The sequence below is a fragment of the Ahaetulla prasina genome, chromosome 2 (genome assembly GCF_028640845.1).
Source record: "Ahaetulla prasina isolate Xishuangbanna chromosome 2, ASM2864084v1, whole genome shotgun sequence".
NCBI lineage: Eukaryota > Metazoa > Chordata > Lepidosauria > Squamata > Colubridae > Ahaetulla > Ahaetulla prasina.
The window spans coordinates 125,087,322-125,106,998 of NC_080540.1; the positions used below are offsets into that span (position 1 = coordinate 125,087,322).

A 19,677-nucleotide genomic window follows, 5' to 3' on the forward strand; every position below is an offset into this window, starting at 1 on the left:
CTTGCTGCATGTTAAAATGGACCATGATGTCATAATACTATTGATAATACAGTTTTAAAAAGACAGAACCTATTCATATAGCAACTATATGAACTTACCAATTGCCACAAATGCCCATTTGTAAAATATCCTGCTAATTTATTATACGTCTACAAAATCTCTACAAATAATTTCTTTGCTGTAAATGTGGAATAATTTGATGTAGATAGATTTTTTTTTGCCCCTGACATGTTTCATCATGACTTATATAGACTTATCACTAGACTTAAGAATGTAGGGTAGAAGTAAGGTTGTCAATGATTGTTACAGCAGAGAAGCTGAAAAGTATGATAGCATAATATTTAAAATGAAATTTTACCACTGCAGTATACAGACACAGAAATGGAGGCTGCATTGAACCTCTTACTTAAGCCATCTTCATCAAAACTTAGCTGATTTTCATTAATGTCTTTTCTTCAAGTCAGCTTTGGCTCTCAGAGACAATTTGGACAAGTTCCTCTATTTTTCTTTGCAATATTTTCAGAAGTGATTTGCTTACTTTCTGTGGAGAAAGAGAGAGGGGGCAGGTAGGAGGGAGGGTGGAGGGAGGGAGAGAGGGAGGGAGAGGGAGAGACTGGAGTTACCCATGTAGCCTTGTACTTAATGCAAGATTAGAACTGACAGCCTCCTTGTTTCTAGTCTAGTGTCTTTTAACTAAGGACACCAAACTGGCTTCAGTTTAATATTCCAGTAACATAGCTAAGCTAATGGAGAAAATAATGGCTCTAAGCAGGGGTGGGTTTCACTTACAACAAGCTTCTGCACGTGTGCAGATCGTATTTGATGATACCTGGGCCAGTGGTGCATTTCAAAATTTTCTACTACCGGTTCTGTAGGTGTGGCATGGCTTGGTGAGTGTGGCAGGGGAAGGGTACTGTAAAATCTCCATTCCCACTCCACTCCAGGAGAAGGTTACTGCAAAAATCCCCATTTCCTCCCGATCAGCTGGGAATTGGGAGGCAGAGAATAGATGCTGGTGGGGCCAGTCAGAATTTTTACTACCAGGTCTCCAAACTACTCAAAATTTCCACTACTGGTTCTCCAGAACTGGTCAAAACTGCTGAAACCCACCTCTGGTCTGGGTGGGTGAGCGGAGCCTCCCACTGCTGCTGCTGCCAGTTTGCCTGAACCGGAGCAAATCAGTAACAACCCACTACTGGCAGGCTACAGAATATCTTACACAAAAATGAGGACCTTTTCAGTTTATATTTAAAGTTGGATTTGGGCATAGGGGTTGGCCTGGGGGCTCTGATAATTGTACTATGTTGGAAGAGAGAGAGGGAGAGTCGTTCTATTAATACCCCAGTGTCTTTTAATATTCTTGTGAATGAAGGCACGTATAGATGCCACAGGATAATGTTGCAGGATCCAATCTGAGTTTGTCACCAGGACCAAAGGTTTATTCTTCCAAGGTTCAGGCTCCTGCTGGGCCCAAAGGAAACTTCTCTCTCTCCAGAATCTTTTAATATTCTTGTTTCTATCGCTGCATCCTCCCTATTTACAGTCTATTGGGATTCAGCACTGATGCTGGACAGACAAGTATTATTGGTGAAAAAATAGCTTTTCATAAGATTTGTTTAGTAAACCAATTGCGTGCCCATCTACAGGGCAAGGGCCTGGTCTCTATGACTTATGTGCTGGTAAATCTAAAAGGTGGGTTACTATAATGTGCAAAATGCACTTTTTGTAGAGCAGCCAATAAAGATGGCCTAGAAATTAGAATGACCCAGAATTTGGCAGGAAACACAGGGAGTAATATCTCCTGAAGGTCTCATATTTAAAGAGCTTCACTGGTTGCTGGTTGTCTTCCAAGTCTAATTTAAGGTGGCTGAGGCGAATTCTCTTTTTTTCAGCTATCTCTAATCAGGCTGGTTATTATAAAACAGAGTAGAAAGTTAAGAGTATTTCTCTTTGCTATTCTTCTCTGGCTTATTCTTTCCTTTCATGCAAGAGATGTTCTGATTTGGTGTAGATGACTCCAGAAGTTTGTCTGACAAATGGAATAAATTATTCTAAATATTAAATAAATATTTAAAATTAATTTGAATATATAAATATTTAAGTGTTTAATTAATGGCAAATGTTTGTGTGTTTATGTGTGTATGTCACAATGATTATGAAATCTTGTTTAAAAAAAAAGCCCAGAATCATTTTGGATAATGAGATGGATAGCATATAAATTTAATAAATAAAGTATAAAAGAAAAAAAAAACGGAAAAAGTAGAGATAAAAATGAAACCCTAGTTAGCTACTTCAGTACTTTTGTTCAAATAGGAAATGTTGCTGTGTTTAAAGACCTTGATGCAGAGAGAAAATTCCTGGCGATAATCGATACTCTTATTTGAAAATTATATTCTCACTGGATTTGATGAAACTGTTCCCAGCTTTTACTATAAATGCTGCCACTGTGACATATCAATCTGAGTTTGGAATAAGACAATATAAACTGAATATTTGTTTTCATTTTTTTAAAAAAGACCATCAAATGTTAAATTTGCACCACAGTCGTATTTCTTAATTTTTGTATCTTTACTTCAGTGCCATTTGCTTTTGTTGATGAAAACACAATCATTTTGGGTACATACATGAATGTGTTAGAGAGGAACTAGAGAGTGAATTGTGTTCCATCTTATCTTTCACCCAAAGTGCTGATGGTGGATCTAGATCAGGGGTGATCGTGGTAGCGATCGTGGCTCATAGTTCGGTGATCTGGTAGTGATAGCGGAGCAAAGTTCCGCCCACCCACCCGGGTGTCATTACTTCCTGGTTTTAACCAGAAAGTAATGTGTTTTTTACCTTCTGCACATGCACAGAAGATCTGCGTGCATATGTTATGTGTGTGCATGAGAGAAGTGAGCATGCGCATGTGGCGCATGTACTTCCGAACCAGTAAGGAAGATAAGTAGATTTCACCCCTGATCTAGATTCTAGAATAACCATGGGGGCAGGGGAGTGGTAGCAAGAGAAATAGTCCAAGAGTACATACTCAATCTGTGGGCAATACTATAAGAGGTAATTGAGTCAAATTGCATGGTTACTGTAAATAAAAGCAAGCAAGATTGGGTTGTGCAATCTTGGAATGCAAGTGCAGCTGTTACCTGCCTACCTGGTGAATAAAATTTGCTCAATGAGATTATAAGTAACTGCTGATCTTCTTCCCAGTTTTTTTCCTTGTCATGTTCTTTTTATTTTTCATCTTCCATCCAGTATTCTTAGGAGTCTCTTTCCATTTCTTTAGGAAAAACTACTTAATTCCCAATTAAAACTGTAAGTTTCAAAACCGACTGTGCTCCAAAGATTTCACAGGTCACTTCTGGACAGAATGTCCAATAAAATGAATATTTCTTTCTATGAATAACCTATCACAGCTAACTGACATGTATGTATGTAGGTAAAGAAGATTCTGAAGCAAGAGAACGAGGAAGTCACACTCTTTCTATGGGCTTCCTCTGCCTTGAAATTTACAAAGTACTTCCACTGAAGTTGCACTGAAGTAAGAAAAAACAAGTAAATCACTCTTTAATTCAATAACATCAAAAACATCGGTCACTCACCCCAGTTTGGATTCAAGAATTTGGGGAATAAATATTTACTGTTTTCTATGGTTGACCCAAGCTCCTAAGGATAGAGGAATTTGCATATTTATCACCTGTGAAGCAAAGCGAATTGAAGTGTGCCTATCTGCCTTTGAATAGGGGGCACAGATAGACTACCTAACAAACCTGCTAAAATGAATTACAGTAGGTATAACTTTGAACTTGAAGGACAATTGCTGAGTTCAAAAGTACAATGAACCTGCAATTTGATGGACATTTGGAGTTTGGCAGTTTGGAGATTTAATGGACAGGATTTGCTGATTGAGAGGGTTCCTGCCTCATCCCTGGCCTGTTTTTCAGTTCTACTGTACACTTTGCTACTTCTGGAAGCTGTTCTGCCTCTTAAATCAACCGAGTGAATCTAAGAGCCAGAGTTTCTGGCTCTGGTGCTCCCAAACATGCTCCTCAGCATCCATTTGGCTTTTTGTCTGTGCTGATTCATTTTGCTTGAATGGTCACAGCTCATGCTGCTTTGTGATATTTGGCTGAAACCTGAATGTCTTTTTCACATTTTTTGGTACAATTATTTGTGGGCTTGAAAAATCCTATTTCTCAATTAATGGAGTCTTGGCTTTTAACAGACCTTCCTTCCGCCCATTAGTTCCCATGGATCCATTAAACTGAAGGCTCACTGTACTCTGATTGACAGGTCTGATCCTTGAGAGAAAGTGAGATTATTCTTGGCTCCATTTACACTGTTACTCTGCAACAGCTCCTTAGACTGTGATCGGCTGTGTGCTTTCTTTTATTCTGGAATTTTTCACTAGTGATTTATAGAATTTATGCTGTTTCTGTGCAATATATGGCAGTGTTTGTGAATTATTATCATACTGATGACTGGGGTGGCAGTATAAGATGATGCTGTAAGTCATAATAACTCTTCATAATGTTATGCTTTTCTGCTTTTTTGTTTACTTGCAGAAGAGGCATGTAAAGCACCCTTAAGTGTTTTATTGTGAATAAAAACACCATACATCTCCACATCACTGAGGGACTAATGAGAGGATACATCCGATTTGCCTAGTCACTTCTCTACTTTTTCTCACTCCCTAATCCTTTATTCATTTGTCTTAATAGGGCATCCAAGTATTAGAAAGCACTGTCCAAACTGGAGCAAAAATGATGGTGCCAAGAGGGCTGACCGAAAGAAGGAAAAAAAGACTGAAGCCAAGCAATAGCAATAGCGCTTAAACTTATATACCGCTTCCCAGTACTTTACAGCCTTCTCTAAGAAGTTTACAGAGTCAGCATATTGCCCCCAACAATCTGGGACCTCATTTTACTGACCTCAGAAGCAGGGGTGGGTTCTATTTTTTTACTACTGGTTCTGTGTGTGTGGCTTATTTTGTGGGCGTGGCTTGATGGCCACGTGAAACTGGGTGTGGCTTGGCAGTCATGTGACTGGGTGGGCGTGGCCAATAACAATAAATAATAAAAATAATAAACAAAGTATACAAAACAATAAGAGGTACCAAAAACGAACTTTCACACTTCACACACACACAACACAACTGACTCACACACAATGTAAAAGCAGCCACACCTCACCCAAAATGGCCCAAAACAAGCAGGAACCTCATACAACCACAAAAAACTCAAAAACCAACTTTCACACTTTACACACACACAACACAACACAACTGACTCATACACACACACACACACACACACACACACAAAATGCCACATACAGCTTTATGAGATTTTGTGTGTTTGTGTAGTTAGAGTGAAATACTACAGAAACACACCAAATCTCAGAAATCTGTTTTATTTTATTATTTTATTTTATTTATATTTTTTAGATCAGGGGTCTCTAGCCTTAGTCACTTTAAGGTTTGTGGACTTCAACTCCCAGAGTTCCTCAGTCAGGAAAACTGGCTGAGGAACTCTGGAAGTTGAAGTCCACAAGCCTTACTAAGATTACTAAGGTTGGAGACCCCTGTTTTAGTTAAAAGCAGCTAAATTTAAAACTTCCTTAACTTTAAATTGCTGTCTAAAAAAAACAACTCCTTAAAAAACCCCAATTAACTATTTTTTTAAAGCTCCCCCCATTTACTTATCAACTGGAGGCAGGCAGATTGAGTTGCTCATCAAGGAGATGGATTGCAGGCAGGCAGATTCAGTTGCTAGCTGATGCAAGTGATTGCAGAAGCCATGGCTTTGCGAGCCCAAAAGGAGCAGCAATTATAGATAAGTGGGGGAGGGGGCGATTGGGTGGGCATGGGTGGAGACTGTTGTAAGAGGTTGTAAAAAAATGATTTTAAAAGGCTGTGACGATGAGGAAATTCAGCTGGGATCGCCAAAGGAAAAAAAGATTTTAATAGGCTCCTCTGATGATCCCAGCTGAAGTTGCCTCATGGTAGCTCAGAACCTCTTAAAAGGATCGAAAAGCTTGTAGAAAACGTGTTTTTTAAAGGTTCTGGTGATCAGGCAACTCAGCTGGGATTGCCAGAGGAGCCTTTCAAAACCTTTTTTTTACAACCTCTTCTGGCCATGGGAACTGGTTCGGGGACGTGGCCAGCTGGGCATTGTTACCAGTTCTGTGAACTTGGCCAGATTTTTGCCAACGGTTCTCAAGAACTGGTCCAAACTGGTAGCAACCCACCATTGCTCAGAAGGATGGAAGGCTGAGTCAACTTTTTGGAAGCAGACCATACAAGGGAGTAGAATCTGCCCTTGCCACCAATCCAGGCCCAAATGGTTATGTTGCAATAACTACCCAGCAGCACCAACGTTTTTGCGTTCCTCTTCATCAATATGTAATCTTATCTACACATCTGCCCTCCCAAGAAACTAGTGAATATGATTCCTGAAGAATGCAACGTGTCTTTTCAGTTTCAAATTGGAAGGAAATGATAGCTAATTCCAAAAAGATGAAAGCACTATTAACAAGGAAGCATGAAAGACAGGTGGATCTCTATTGGAAAGAGATGTATAATGGAAGAGGCTGTTAAAATTATTCCCAAAGTGGTCAGAATGGATAAGCACCCTTTCAAAAATTGCCTGCCCCTTGTAGCCTTCTCTTCCTCAACAAAGAATGGAAGCAACGTGTGTTTTAGATTTTACTCCTTTAGAAGCTTCTTGGATTTTCAGTGAATTCTATTCATTTCAATGACCCTGCATCCTATGCTTGTACCAACTTATCTTCAAGGAAAAATTAAGGGCTGAAATATTGGGTCGTATCAGACAGTGTATTACGTCAGTCTATCTTATTGTGATGCATACTATAATGCATCAAGGCTGGAAAGATACAATTATTAGAGCTCCTCCACTCCCAAGGACCATTGGCTCATGCAGAATAGATTATTTGTCTGGGTTATGTGAGTAACCAGTAGACCAGACCAGGAAATTAATTTCATTTGATTATGTTCATATTGATTATAATAACAGAACATTGCAAGGGCAATTATGTTACACATTCTCCTTCTTATTGTTGAGTGAATTAGCCAAGTCACTTCTGGACATTCTAGTCTTAAAAAAATGCTTCAATTCTTCTTGCCTAGGTAACTGCTCCTATATATCCACATCAAAATAACTTCCTTACCCTATACAAATGAAGATGTTTAGCAGGGATATATGTCCCCAAACCTCTCAATGAAAGTAGATATTACTGAAATAATACCTGAACAATAATGTCCATTTAGTTTACCTACTGTCGTTTACTGATCAAGAGCACAAAAACATAAAATTGGCAAATACACAGACTTTTGCTTATTTTTTTATCCATTATGTTAAAAAATGGACACATACTGTTGGAAATAGATTGAGCCAGAGGGAGGAGTAAAATGGGAAATTAGTCTGGAATCCTTACATGGGCCCAACAGAGCAAAGTCTGACCCCCCCAATGCTTTTGAACCTTATCTAATCTTACCAAGTGCAAACCAACAGAATGAGAAGATTCCTGTATATAGGCTTGAGCAATAAAATAGATAATTGAACTCTTCACATATGGATCTGGTTGTTCATGCCTGACACACACATATCTTTTAATGCAGCGGCCTCTAACCTTTCTAACTCAGTGGACTGGTGATGATGGTGGCAGTGGGGGAGAAGAGGGGATGGTTTCTCATACGTGCCACTTTCATAAATGCAGCTTCATGCATGGACTGGCCCATCACTTCCACGGCCAGGTTCTCAAAGGGCTGTGACCCTGCTTTAATACATAGTTGAGCATGGAGAAAATGAACGTCATATGGCATTTTTACTACATGGGGTACGTTCCCCATTCACAAGCATATTAAAATCTAAGAAGGTTAGAATATTAAGACAATCCTAAATTGATTTGCTTTCATTTTGAAGAATCTGATTTTTTAAAAATGTAAATAATAGCAAAGAAGCTGAAGCCAATGAAAAGAGAATAAATGGTCCATCAAAATAATTTCTGTGCATAACTTCAGACATTAATAAATGAATACGCTCCACCACTTATTTAAACCACAGAGACTGTATTTTTAACTAGCTATACAGCTATACCTACTTTTTACCACTAGAGGGGCATACAGTCCATGAGATATCCATCTTATGTTTTGCTATGAGCGTTTTTTGTCAATCCTCTCGCCATCTCCCTTGAGCCTTAAATTCTTGCTTTTTCAACATAAAAATAAAACATTCTAAAAATTTAGAGATTAGCCAGATGTACTGGTATTTCAGTTTTTATAATTAGCAGTAGCCCTTTGCTTTGCATTAAAAACTCATTTCAATACATGGAGTAATTTAAGTTTCTTGGAATTTTCTCTGTGTTGGATTTTATATATATATATATATATGTACACACACATATACATACATACATATACATATATATATGTATACACATGCACACAAAAACAAATTATATATGTGTGTGTGTATGTGTGTGTGTGTATCAGCAATTGTGTGTGATGTTAGTTATTCGCAATTTAAAATCATCCCTATCTATAGGACCTGATGGACTATGTGCATACTTCTTAAAAAAGCTTTCCACTTATATAGCAGAATCCCTAAGCATAATCTTTGAAAAAGCCTTCATGACTGGTTCCCTTCCCAAACTTTAGTCATAGCCACGATCATCCCTGTCTTCAAAAAAGGAGACCCCAGCTTAGTTGAAAATTACAGACCAATCTCTCTCTGCTGCGTTACCTGTAAAGTTATGGAATCTATCATCAACCAATACATTATCCTCCACCTAGAAACAAACAATCTACTCTCTAATAAACAATTTGGTTTCAGAAAAAAATTATCATGTAATTTACAACTTCTTCAAGGCAAAACAATAGATGCAATTTACATAGACTTCTGTAAAGCTTTTGACCCAGTGGTACATGACAAACTTCTCCTAAAACTAAAATCTTACGGCATCTCCAGACCCCTCCACAATTGAATAACAGTGTTCCTGTCAAACAGACAACAAGTGGTCAAAATAGGCAGTGCCCTATCAAATCCTGTTCCTGTCAGTAGCGGCGTTCCCCAAGGCAGTGTTCTTGGACCAACACTCTTCATATTATACATTAATGATCTCTGCGACCATATTAAAAGTAATTGTGTTCTCTTCACTGACGATGTCAAACTATTTAACACTACCAACAATACAGCTACCCTTCAAAAAGACCTTGACTTTGTGTCAGAATGATCTAAAACCTGGCAACTCCAAATCTCAACCAGCAAACGCTCAGTCTTACATATTAGAAAAAAGAACCTAAACAATAAATACAAACTTGACGGTCATTACCTTACTGACGACCCCCACCCTGTTAAAGATCTTGGAGTTTTCATATCCAATGACCTAAGTGCCAAAGCCGACTGCAACTACATTGCAAAAAAGGCATTAAGAGTTGTAAACCTAATCTTACGTAGCTTCTTCTCCAGAAACACTACACTACTAACCAGAGCTTACAAAACATTTGCTAGACCAATTCTTGAATACAGCTCACCTGTCTGGAACCCATACCACATTTCAGACATCAATACAATTGAACGTGTCCAGAAATATTTTACAAGAAGAGTTCTCCACTTGTCTGAATACAACAAAATACCTTATGCCACCAGACTTGAAATCTTGGGTTTAGAAAACTTAGAACTCCGCCGCCTTCGACAGGACCTATGTTTAACTCATAGAATCATCTATGGCAATGTCCTTCCTGTTGAAAATTAATTCAGCTTCAATCACAACAATACAAGAGCAAACAATAGATTTAAACTTAATGTTAACTGCTTCAATCTTGATTGCAGAAAATATGACTTCAGTAACAGAGTTATTAATACTTGGAACACACTACCTGACTCTGTGGTATCTACTCAAAATCCCCAAATCTTTAACCAAAAACTGTCTACTATTGATCTCACCCCATTCCTAAGAGGTCTATAAGGGGCGTGCATAAGAGCACAAACGTACCTACCGTTTCCTGTCCTACTGCTTCCTTTCATTATATCCAATTTATATAGTTATTACATGCTTATATATATGCTTATATGTTATATAGTTGCTTCATGCATATGCTTATGTATGCTGTTATGACAAATAAATAAATAAACAAAATAATTAGTTCCTTCCCAGCTTCCTCTGGAAAGCCAGTCATGATGTTTGCCCTGCAGTGGAGGAGTAGGAAAACACCTGATGTTCCTTTCTCTTGGCAGAAGGTGCCCCCTGGTGGAATTCTGGCAAAGTGCCAGAATCGTACACAAGGTGGGAAAGAGGAATGCATGGGAAGGGGAAGAGAGAGGGTGTTGTGGTCCGCCAGCAGCCTGCGGAGCTGGCAATGGAGTCAGACAGCGGTGAGTCTGAGGTGAGGCCAGGGCCATTGAGGGGTGAGGTGCAGACTCCAGAGCCTCCAGAGACTGATAATAGTGAGGCAGAGGAACAGGAGGAACCTATTCCTAATGCATGCATGAGAAAAGAACTGCCAGAAGGCAAGAGCAGGTCAAGCAAAAAGGACAACTCGGGAGTAGGGCCAAGAGATGATTGGTCCCTCCCATCAGGCTTAAAACAGACCAGCAACGGTGTTTGAGCTTTGCCGGAAAACAACGTTGGTAGCTTTGTCTTCTGCTTCGTCTATGTCTTGCATTTGTTTTTGTGACTTCTGAACATTTGCCAAGAAAGGCCTTTGGCAGTTTACCTAATTGGACCAAGGTTTGCAATAGGACTGAGGAATTTGTGTTGGGAGGAATTTGTTTTAATTTGGTTGAACTACGATGGGAATGAAGTCATTCTTAGCTGTTCGAATAAAGTTTGTTTGTTTTTTCATGGACAGAGTTTCCTACTACCTATTTGGGCCTGGGTCACAACAGAGGACAAGGATGATGGGCATGGGAGTAGGGGGAAGAAAGGCACCTCTCAATGGCTTCCTGGTGTGTGTGTGTGTGTGTGTGTGTGTTCCAGCATAACTCTGGAACGCCTCAAGAAATTTCAACCAAACTTGGTACACAGATGACTTATTATCTGGAAACAAATACTGTGGGGGTAAGACACCCCTAGCACCCTTAGGAGTGTATGTATGTAAGTGTATGTGTATGTGTATGTTCCAGCATAATTCTGGAACGCATTGAGCAATTTCAGAATTAGGATAAAGAAATATCTGAGCAGCGCCGGGTTATCAGCTAGTTTATTTATAAAAGTCCTAGTCCACCCATCTTACCTCAGGATAACTCTGGGCAGCTTACAATCATAAAGGATATAAACTATATAAACTAAAAATATAAAATAATTTTATAAATAATGCTTATTTATGTTTTTAATTCAGAAAATCCAAACAAGATTCTTATACATTGCCATTTCTAATATTTTACTGAATATGGTGATCCCAGTAAAATTATGCTGTTTAGTTAAACAGGTGGTAAAATGGTGCTGTTTAGAGTACTTAATTCAGGCAGAGGAGATTTGGATTCACCTTCTCAATCAACCATGAAATTTGTGGGGTGATCTAGGGACAACTGCCCTTTCAGCCAGCCAGCTTCCAAGATGTAGCTGACCGATGTCTGCCTTAAGTTCCTTGAAGGGAAAATGAAGTACTAAAGTAATGATATATACTACAAAGAGTTAAAAGGATTCTTTGGCTCAATTTACTGCTATAAACATGAGAGAAAAGGGAAATGTCTTAATTGGTTAAGAAACAGTAACACTCATGAAATGACAAATAATAATAATAATACTATATATGCTTTGAGCTGAAGGGAGTCTGTAAATAATGACTCGTGTTACAACAGCCATCAGGGAGGAAGGAGTGATAGATATATGATCTTTAGGGATGCTATGATAATTTTAATCTCTAAAATTCCTTGGCATGTAATTCTACTTTGGATAGAAGCAGTGTGAATAGAAAATGTGGTTGTTTCATAGCTGGAAGTATATTTCCATCGGACAGTCATTGTGGTCAGCTCAAACTGTTGTTCCTGGGGTAGAGAGTTTGCAATGGATTAACAGTGTCAAGTGGAACTTTAATGAGGGTAGATGGAAAATAAATTTCATTGCCATACATGGAGGATAGGAGCCACTTGGCATTGACACCCTATTTCTGTACTCAGTCTGTCTGCCAGCTGGTAAGTGCTGATGCAAAGGTAACTGATCTCCCAAAAAACATGGGTCCCTAAAGTAATGTCCATAAAGGAACATTACTGGGTGAAGTCTTAAAAATAGATGCAGTTAATGTGATGCACCCAAAATTGTCCTGGGTCCAGGTCTACTCTTGTAACGGCAAAGTAAAGTGTTGAAAGAAAAGGGTAATATGAGTTTTAGTTTCCCTTAAAAACTATTCCCAGGTTACTTTATGGAGCAAGTGGAAGTAGCAAGCTGTTTCTTAAGCTGGTGTACTGTACAGTACACCTTATATAGGTTTGGATGCCCTTCTATTTTTTTAGAAAGCAAAAAAACCCACTTCAGGAAGGACTGCACTTCCCATCATAGAATTGTCCATTTACTTTAGGAATCCTTTCTGGAGAAAAATGCCATGTACAATTCACAACACATGTTCTCTGAGCTTTTCACTATGAAATAAAAGCAAACAGATCTGTAAACTAAACTAAACAACTAAACTTTAAAACTTTGTATTCCAGAGTTGCCAACATCCTACTCTGCAAATGAGAACAATGGTGGAAGCAAAGATTGACATGAAAATAATGTGGACTCTTCCAGAGTCAGGCAAAGACCTACATAATTCTTCACTAAAATTAAAACTATTTACAATGATTTTCTGAATATCATAATTACATTACATTAAGAATAGTGATTTATTTTCATAACCCAGAAACCTAGCATATTTTGAGGAATAAAAATAAGTTCATGGGACTGAAAACATAAAAATATTGAAGAAATCAAAACATGATATAAGAATCTCACTTTATCCATTTTTATGGGCTCCTTCTTGGGTTGGAGCAACTTGACAAAGATGTCTTGCTACCTGAGACGACTATAGTGCACATCTTTACTCTTCTACTCGCCTGACCATTTCAGTCATGGAAGTAGGCTGCTGTTTGTCACAGCCAGAACAAATTGGTGGGAATTTACAAACCTATTGAAGCAGACTGAGAGAGGGCTGGAAGCCATTTAAAAACAGCATTAAGAGAAAATTAAACCCAGATTTACAAGGCAGGGTTCCTGACTTTGTATTTTATTTATTAATTTATTTATTAATTAAACTTTTATACCGCCCTCCTCCTGAAGGACTCAGGGTGGTGTACAGCCTTCATTTAAAACAATTAATATACATATTAAAATAACAATTAAAAAGCTTATTCAATAAAAGGCCGAAATTAAAACCGTCCAATTGACCATATAAAATACCCAGTAAAATTACCATTAAAAATTAAAAATTAAAAATTTAGAATTTAGTATACGTGATACTGTTGGGAAATTATACACTGGGCTATGGGGATAAGAAAGATGACAAGGAGTCTGAAGGCTAAAGTGTGTGAGGGAACTGGTCTAGTCTAACAATCAGAGGTTTGGATTAAGGATGATATGATAGCAGACTTTTAATATTTGAGGGGCAGTCATAGAGACGAGGGGATCAACCTATTCTTCAAAGCACCTATGGGCAGGACAAGATGTAATGGGTGGAAGATCATAAAAAAGAGATCCAACCTAGAATTAACATTTCAAACATCAATACAATTGAACGTGTCCAGAAATATTTTACAAGAAGAGTTCTCCACTCCTCTGAATATAACAAAATACCTTATGCCACCAGACTTGAAATCTTGAATTTAGAAAACTTAGAACTGTCGCCTTCAACAGGACCTGTGTTTAACTCATAGAATCATCTATTGCAATGTCCTTCCTGTTGAAGACTACTTCAGCTTCAATCACAACAATACATGAGCAAACAATAGATTTAAACTTAATGTTAACCGCTCCAATCTTGATTGCAGAAAATATGACTTCTGTAATAGAGTTATTAATGCTTGGAACACACTACCTGACTCTGTGGTCTCTTCTCAGAATCCCCAAAGCTTTAACCAAAAACTCTCTACTATTGACCTCACCCCATTCCTAAGAGGTCTATAAGGGGCGTGCATAAGAGCACAAACGTGCCTACCGTTCCCTGTCCTACTGCTTCCTTTCATTATATCCAATTAATATAGTTATCACATACTTATGCTCATATATATGCTTATATATTATATAGTTATTTTCATGCTTATGCTTATATATACTGTTGTGACAAAATAAATAAATAAAAATAAATAAAAATAAACAGCAATTTCCTGAAAGTGAGAACAATTAATTAGTGGAAGGGCTCTCCTCTGGAAGCTTTGGGTACTCCATTACTGACGGTTTTCAAAAAGAGACTGGACAGCCATTTGTCCAGAATGGTATAGGGTTTTCTGCTTGAGCAGGTGGTTGGAATAGAAGACATCTTACCCAATTATTGTATGTTCTGTGCTGGTGACTGAATTTGTTTAAGAGCTAGAACTCAAGCTTTGATGCATGTAGACATGCAGTTATATGATTTTCTTCTCCATCACTCTCCACTGCCCCCAATATTCACAGCCCGACACACTTTTCCTTCTTTCACAATGAAGATGACACATTCTCTTTGTCTGGAAAGAATCCAGATTTAAGCAGTATCAATATCTAGTCTAAGACTCATATAAAAATCACAAATCACAAATGGGAGCCTGAAAGATAATTAGAATTTTCATCTGAAGTGCTAAAAATGCAATGGACTATTGTACTGATTCCCCACCATGATTTATCATTTATCATGAAGATGTATGTAATGTTTAGACTTTGCAAAATTGAGATAAGGTATAAAAAGCAACATTTCACAGCCACTGCATGCAGGTTACTCACTTTTGCATATTTAAGTGTGCTGTAAAGGTATCTGAGAGTACTGTGTTTAAAAATTCAATCCAGTACAAATATATATATATATATATTTAGCACAACTTTTAAATCCCACTCCTAAGTGCAATAGAGAATGTACAAGACTTAATCCAAACACAGGAAAAAATAATTATTCTGCATGCTTGGGACAAATGAAATAATTGAAAATGAAGATAGGAAAGGGTCGGAAATACTTTGCAAGATATATCATCTTAGTACAGGGAAAAACAGGGAAGAACAACTGCAGAATAAGTGTGATTAAGAAGATGAAAGTGCTTTGGGCCTTTGAGGATAATCATGAGCAGCTGAAAGATCTTAGAAGTCAACATGGCCTGTCCTGCAAGAAACATACCAAGAAATTGGAAGCCCTCAAGGGACGGTATCAACATAGTGAAAAATGGGATCGAGGTCATTAAGATCTATATCTGACTGGTAGAACAGTGACTGCTACATTTTCATGGTGTAGAACATGAGTATCAAACCTGCCGTGTCACGTTGCCATCACATGACATATCGCGATGGTTTTTCCCTTCGCAGAGCTGGGGTGGGTGTGGCTTGCACGTGGTGCATCCGGCCTGCAGGTAGTCAGTTTGACACACCTGGTGTAGAAATTAAGCCTACTGGTTTATAGGCAACTTAAATTAAAGTTAAAGGTGCCTTCCTGGATTACCAGAAGTTGTTTGGAAGAAACAGAAGCCCTATTCAAGCATCAGGAAGTTTGGAGTGCTCTGAATAGACCCTGGCGTCTACTAGAACAACTCAAATGATATCTGCAGGGGAAGAAGGACATTCAGTTGCATTTATCAGAGGTTTGTCTCATGTGGAAACCACAGTGCTATTGGACAAAAAATTTTCTCCTGGAAGCTTACAGGAGAAAAAAAATCCTTGAGAAATTCATGCAATAAGTATTGATGGCTAAACTGTTTTCAGTTCATGTTAAATCCAATTCTGGTACAGGAACTACACTCATTCTCTTGATGGATGACCTTGGTTAGGGAAGAGATAGGATGAAAACAATCTTGTTGATTTTCCGTAAACTTCCACCAGCTTTTGCTAAATTAGCCCTGCAAATTTGGTGTAAGGGGTATACAGTATATCCTCGTTTAAGTGCTTGATTATGATTCAGTATACAGTATATATGCTGTGGCATCCTTCATATCATCACCCATGCTTTTCAACATCAATAATAAATTGCCGGGTGAAGTCACTGGAGAATCAGAAGTGAGGTGCTATCAATATGCTGATTGCATTCTATATTATTTCCTCACATAATTGAAATCAGGGGTGTCAAACTTGATTTCATTGAGGGCCGCATCAGGGTTGTGTTTGACCTCAGGGGGGTAGGGTGGGTATCAGAGATGGGATTCACTTACCTTCCCTACTGGTTCGCAAATGGGAGTGCACACGCCACCTCTGCGCATGTGCACGGCTTTCTGTGCATGCACAGTAGTCACACATTACATCCAGGCAGGTAGATGGAGCCTCCCACAGTCGCCACTATTGGTTCGCATGATCCAGACAGAACAAACTGAATCCCATCATGGGTGGGCATGGCCAGCTTGACATCACTTGTGCCAGTGGCACTTGTGGTGGCCTGAACGCTCTGCCAGCAAAAATGGAGCTCGGGAGAGTTGCACACAGCCCTCCCGAGCTCCGTTTCCACTGGCAGAGGGTTACACGAGGCCTTCGCAGCTGAAAATGGAGCTCTGTTTTTGCTGGCAGAGGCACAGCATCTGTTCCCAGGGCAGCCTCACAGGCCAGATCTAAATACCCCACAGACCAGATCCAGACTGTGGGCCTTGAGCTTGACTCCCCTGTTCTAAATCTGTAGCTGCTGAGTCTGTTTCTGAACTCAGTAATTGGTTGGATTAGAGCCAATGAGATGAACTGGAATCCTGGTAAACTGACTCTTTGTGCAATAATTCAGCCAGCACTTATGTTTTGTATAAGCAATTGCATACATTGGGAGTACTTTTTAATCCCTCTCCTTGGTTGCTTGAGATGCCTTTTATCAGCTTTGATTGATGGAAAGCTAGAGTTATTTCTCACTGTCAGACAGAGATATTTTACCCATTGTCATTTATCTTCCAGTAGCATCTGAATTGCAGTAGCATAATGTGTTGTGTATGCAGCAGTTTTTGGGCACGATTTGGAAGTTTTAGTTAGTACTAAATAAGGTGCTAAAATACTGATTGATGCACCTAGATGTCCTTCAATAATACTGATTCTATGGAGCTGTAATGGTTGGTTATTTCCTATTGCGTTCTGTTCTAAATGGTGCTTCTAGCCTACCTTTAAATCCCTAAATGGCTACAATCCAAAATATCAATGTTTCTTACTATACTAGGTTGCCTATGCCTTAAGATTTACAGGGGAGATCTTGCTATTATTTAAATTGGGTAGTCTATCTTCTATGTATGTTTATAGCCTTAACTGCTGCGCCTTATTGTTTTGTTTTTAGAAGATTTTCTGGGATTCTATAATGATTTGTAGTGATATGATTTATTTCTTGTTGGTTTTTTTTTAACACAGATGTAGTTATTTTATCACTACATCAGATAATGAACTCTGTATTTGGCTTGAAAAATCCTATAGATGCCCTGGAAAAAGGCCATTTAAAAATTATCTTAACCCTACAGACAAAGTTTGAAAAAAAAATCAGTATATGTATTTGAATCTTGTTTGCTGGGAATTGCTATTACGATTTTTATTTATTGGTCCCTACAATTTATCAGTCCTGGCTATAGTATCTTTTCTTCCAAATTAACAACTGATCTTCCTGGAAATAATATACAAGTACCAGTTTTGAATAATAGCTAAATTGTACTGTAGATTTTGAATGTTAGCTTGATATTTGTACAAGATTGGGAACCAGAATTCTGAAGTTAGAAGAGGCCTTTTAGATCACCTGCTGTAATCTAGTCCATCCGGTATTAATAACAGCATTAAAAGATTCCTCTCCACCTCACACCATTTATTTGTTATCTCGAATTACATTGGTGTGTTTTCTCAAAGGAGGTAAGAAAAAAATATTAATGGGAAAATGAAACGGCTGGCACTCTCCTCAGGAGAATGTCCTCAAGAATCTGGAAATAACTGCTGCTTGTCATGTATAATCAATTTGAATAGTGATATATAGATATTTCAAAGAAATATATCTAGAAATTTGGGCTCTGAAATGCCCAGAGCGATTTGGATTCAGGCAGTTTCCAGGAATGAATGAAGGAAGGCAGTGATAGGATCCACCCGGCTTAACAATCGGTTCAGTGATTGCACACATTGTGCGCATGCACCTAACATGTGCTGCATGCATATGCATAGTTTAAACAAATCTTCACTTCTGGGTTTCTTTGGAGGAATAACACAGCTGATTTGTGTGGCAATCGGCTCTGCCACGCGAATCAGCTGAGGACATAAAGGTAGGAAAATAGAGGGTGGGCCCATCTGATTGTCGGAGCTACCGGTTCTCCCGAACTGGTCTAAATCAGTAGAACCACCACTGAAGGAAGGCGAGAAGGAAGGAAGGAAGGAAGGAAGGAAGGAAGGAAGGAAGGAAGGAAGGAAGGAAAAAACATTTAAAGGAAAGAGTCTTAGAAACCAAATCAATCTACTTAGATGATGACATGCATGTGTAAATGTATAATAAATAGGGAAGAAGCAGAATTGTCCAAAAGATGGGCAGCTATATAAATGTTTTAAATAAATAAGGCAAAAACAATTGTTAGATTAGTATATTTTGTATATGTATGTTTAAATCCCTATATGCCTTTTTGCTCTCCTTTAAACTCTTTTCTCCTCTCCCTCTTCTGTCATGAACTTTTCAGCCTTGTCATATTACTCACCAGCTGTGTAACAGAAACCCTTCAGCTGTTTTGATGTACAAGGAGAAAGCAGACCTAAATTTCATCCTGTCCTTTGGAAACCTTGTGCCCAAATACTGGACCCCAGGAAGACAGATCCCAGGGTGGTGTAGTGGTTAATATGTTGGATTAAGACTGGGGAGACCCAGATTCAAGTCTATTCTCAGACATGGAAAATTCCCAGGCAACTTTGGGCCTTTTACTCTACTTAACAGGATTGATTATGGAGGGTGGGGAACTAAAGGAGATATGTGATATAAATCTAAAAAATGAAATAAGTCCATTAACCATTTAAGTTCTGATGAACTATTTGGGATGACAACTCTATAGTTCCTTTTCTCAGACTTTACCTTTGACTTCACAAGGTCCAAATTACTGTTGCTGCTTTTAAATCGATTTCCTTCAGGAATCGATGTCATAGTTGGAAAATGAGAGATGGTTTGAAACCCCAAAGCTACCATCATGGTACACATTTCCTACTGTACTTAATTTATATCCAGACTCATGGATGTACTCATACTAGGTGATAATTATTATACTCAAGGTTTGCTTCTATAACGAGTAATTATGGAATGTACAACATTACCTATACCTCTGATTAAGCCCATTTAATTCTCTTTGTATTGGCAATGCTGCTGAAAATGACCTCTCGGAGACCACCTGAATTAACCAACCCAATTTTGTGACCCCTCCAAAAATCCACTTTTTCACTATCTTCTGGCCTTTTTTCAAGACTTTAATTTAACTCAGCACCACTATCATAGCAGACGAAAGAAATTGGAAAGGACAAAAAAAAATCTAACTTACCATTTTCGTGGTGCAGGGTCTGGAAGAATTGTAAAAGAAGTGTGTAAGGATGGGACATTTAGCTTTGGAGGGTACAGCT

General features: G+C 38.5%; 1 long non-coding RNA gene across 4 annotated transcripts in view; it reads right to left on the reverse strand.

Moving 5' to 3' along the window:
• LOC131190052 (uncharacterized) overlaps positions 1-19,646 on the reverse strand; it is a 70,063-nt gene extending 50,417 nt beyond the window's left edge. For 3 of the 4 annotated variants that reach the window (XR_009153207.1, XR_009153208.1, XR_009153205.1), the window contains exons 1-3: positions 19,599-19,646; positions 7,642-7,788; positions 359-541 (exon numbers count right to left, since the gene is read on the reverse strand). This is a non-coding gene — a long non-coding RNA (uncharacterized LOC131190052). The remainder of the gene's footprint in view (positions 1-358; positions 542-7,641; positions 7,789-19,598) is intronic. The other variant, XR_009153206.1, reaches the window with a different exon arrangement.
• Between the last annotated feature and the right edge of the window lie 31 nt (positions 19,647-19,677).